Below are 4029 nucleotides of genomic sequence, written 5' to 3' on the forward strand. Positions count from 1 at the left end.
GGGAAAACTTTGACTGTTAATATTGTGGAACATTTCAGGGATGTAAAACAGTGACCCAGTCAGAAACAGGCTGCAAATACATATTATATATAGTTTTGCCGTTAAATTTAAAGTTATTATTTTATCTCCAACGAATCTATAACTTTGTAAACCAAAAATTGTGTAGAGTAATGGAAACGGTTCCATTTTATTTATATAAGATTTTGTATTACACATTTCATAACTCATATTAGCCTATGTACAAAAAGTGACCGCGTTGATAAATTTTGTTTTAATACTGTTTATTTTTACAACGTGTTGTACACATCTACATGAACAGACAATAAGGAAAAGATTAAGCGACAATCATAATAACTAAATTATTGAATTTGTTAATGTACTAATTGTTAATGTGATGGACTAATTATGTTTTTCTTTGATATTTTTGTAGCCACAGAACACGATGTGTTATGGTAATTATAATATTTTTGTGTGAATTATTCCTACGCGAAAATTTTTACATTCAATGAACCCAAATTTTGTACTGAATTTAAGTGTAACTTTCAACGTTGGAACTGATTGCGAAAAGAATAATTCAAACAAACGATCAAGAAAATACATGGAGAAAACAGGGTTGCTATTTTATTAAAATTCAGTTTAAACGGGATTTCAGGCTGTTATTAGTTACTTTTCAAAGAAAATTTCTTCTAAAAGCTTATCACTTTGTGATGTCATTATTTGTTATATTTTTGGGGATCTGGTGAGGAGGAACGAAATTAATGATGTTGTGAAGGTCACAGTGTTTTATCGAGTCAGGTTGCCGTTTGTGAGATGACTTGAGTACCGATGATGAAGACTCCGGATACAGGCGGTGATGCTGGTCAAGCGCGGGTCAGTGAGTCAACGCCGCTGCTGGTGACCGGACTCGTTGACTGTCAGGAACTGGTGAAGAGCGTGGATCTTCCGGGTGCTCCAGTGCTGACAAGAAAGCCGAAGGTGCGGTGGACCTGGTAAGCGGTTGTACGGGAGGTGCATAGACCGGCGAGGATGCCGCGTGGTCTAGGTGCGTGGATGTAGCGCTGGTCAGATGTGCTGGAACCAGGGCGCTGTGATCCGGAGTAGCGCTGGCCAGGAACGATTGCCGGGGCCAGGGCGCTGTGATGATATCCCGATGAAGTCGATGGTTAAACCGTGCAGAGCCGGGTTTATTGTCCTGTGCGGGTTGTCACTCGTTGAGACTTGCTAATTGTTGGCTGACTAATGACTGACTGACTGCTCGTGGCGTCGGGCCTATTTATATAGCTAGGCCGTTGGCATCAGTAGCTACGCGAGATCGAAAGGAAACTACGGGCACTTGCTGGAACTAGATTCTTCTAGTAGTTTCTACCTGGCTGGAATTATGCCTAGACCCTTGTCTAGACCCTTCTGGTGAGTGCGCGTAATGTACTTTGCCAAACTAAAATATTATTGTCGTAGGTAGTTCCAGACGTCGGTAGCCCATAGACAGGTAGCTCGTATTGTTTACCTTTAGCGAGACAATCTCGATGAATCTACGATCGCTACACACTCCCTCTCCAGCAGCTCAACATGAGATCACGAGTTTGGCTCTCTTCGGTGTGTAGCGATGCTACCTACCTGTCTACGAGTATCTACTACTACTTGCTGCTACCTACTCGCGACATCTAGAGCTCCCTACGACAATACGTTGCGAGTTGGTCTAGCACATTAGAAGGTTCTAGGCATAATTGCAGCGCCAACGAAAATTCCAGTAACACCCAGACTAAGCGAGTTCTCTCCATTTTACCCGCGATCTCGCGCAGCTACTGATGCTATCGGCCGGTCTATGTAAATAGGTCCGACGCAGCGAGCAGTCAGTCAGTCAGTCATTAGTCAGCCGACAATCCACAATCTCGCGAGTGACAAACGGCGTGCCTTGCGCCCCGCGTAGGACGATAATACCCAGCTTTGCACGGTTCAATCATGGACTCAATCGGGATCATCACAGCGCCCTGGCCCCGGCCATCGATCCTGGCCAGCGCTACACCAGATCACAGCGCCCTGGTTCCACCACATCTGACCAGCGCTACATCCACGCACCTAGACCACGCGGCATCCTCGCCGGTCTATGCACCTCCCGCACAACTACCGACCAGGTCCATTACACCTTTCGGCTAACCTGTTCAGCACTGGAGTATCCGGAAGACCCACGCTCTTCACCAGTTCCTGACAGTCAACGAGTCCGGTCACCAGTAGCGGCGTCGACTCACTGACCCGCTCTTGACCAGCATCACCGCCTGCATCCGGAGTTAAATCACCCTGCATTATCTTTGTTTACATTTATTTTGTTTTATTTGGAAAACCAACAGTTATAATATTTTATAAAGTGTAGCAGTATAAGTAATATAAAATACAACCAATAATAGGTTTCCACTGATGGATCTTAATTATTTAGTAAATATAAGAGAAAAAAGTTACATTGGCCTATGGGGATGGGATGGGACGGAGGAAGGGAGGGGTATGGGATCGATCTAGTCTATGTGATGAGTAACATGCTAATGTAAATGTTATTTTATGATTTTATATTTAAAAATGCGAGGTGTTGTGTTAAATAAGTCAAATGCTTTGTACGAATTGTTGAATGTATGGGAAGCCCGGCGAATGAATATATTTTGTTTTGAATTAGTATTACAATGAGGGATGTTTAGTATGTGGTTTTGTCTGGTTTGTCTGGTGGGTACCCTTAATTGAATTCTTTCAAGTAATTCTGGGCAATCTATCACGGAGGTGGCTATTTTTTGTAATAATAGTACATCTGCAGAGTTTCTACGACTTTCTAGTGACGAAATCTTGAAAAACGCGGCTGACTCCTCATGATTCAGATGAGGACGATAGCCACAAAAATCGAGGTATCGTAGAAAACGATTTTGGACTTTCTCAATCCTTTCTATTTGTGATATATACCTGGGATTCCAGACTTGAGAGGCATACTCCAGAGAACTGCGTACATACGCAAAGTACAGCATTTTCATGGTATTTACTTTTTTAAATTCTTGCAGGTTCTGAGTACTAAGCCAAGTACCTTGGAAGCTTTTGAAACCATGGATTCGATAAAAACCTAATTTCGGGTCTAACACTACTCCCAAATCTTTGGCATCCGTCATTTTTATCAGAGTTGTACCGTTAAGGGTATAATTAAAAGAAATGGGGTTTCGTTTTCGGGTGAAACAGATGACTCAGCATTTTTAAGGTTGTGTTGCGCACAATAAATATTTAGACGATTTAGATCTTCCTGTACGCGGGTACAATTATCGGTGCACTTGACAGGAGAAAATATTTTCATATCGTCTGCGTATAATAGAGTTCCGGAGTGGTGAAAGCATTTTCCAATGTCATTTAAATATATGTTAAATAATAATGGTCCCAGTAATGACCCTTGGGGTAATCCCGACGGAACGGTTACCCAGTTCGATTTTTAGCCACCGACAACTACTGCTTGACTACGGTTTGCTATATAGGACGAGAGCCATCTAAGGAGGTCTCCGTGTACGCCGATTTGTGAAAGTTTTATCAATAATTTAACTAATTGATTTTTGGCCATTCTTGAAAACGAGAGTTACAAATGCTGATTTCCAAGTGTTTGGCACAGTTGCTTCTTTAAGGGAGCGACTTAAAATTAAGTAAAATGGTTTAGATAAGCTGCGCGCACATTTGATTATAAAGAAAGGTGGGATTTTATCTGGGCCTGCGCCTTTTTTGGGATCTAAATCTTCAATGAGTTGTTGTGTGTGATGCTGGTCGACTTCAATATTATGAATACTAGCTACACCGGGCACATTAGGATTGTCCGGTAGGATCTGGACGCTACGAGCATTATTATTGTAGACAGAAATAAAATATTTTGAGAATAAGTTGCAGGTGTCAGACCCATTTTCAGCTCTTTCATCTTTGAATATCATGGTATTCGGAACACTATAAGATTTACAGTTGGATTTGATGTAGTTCCATACTTTTTTTGGATCGGAGCAAATGTCATGTTCCATTTTTGTTAAG

The sequence above is a fragment of the Hesperophylax consimilis genome, chromosome 14 (genome assembly GCF_061612785.1).
Source record: "Hesperophylax consimilis isolate HC1 chromosome 14, BYU_Hcon_1.0, whole genome shotgun sequence".
Taxonomy (NCBI): domain Eukaryota; kingdom Metazoa; phylum Arthropoda; class Insecta; order Trichoptera; family Limnephilidae; genus Hesperophylax; species Hesperophylax consimilis.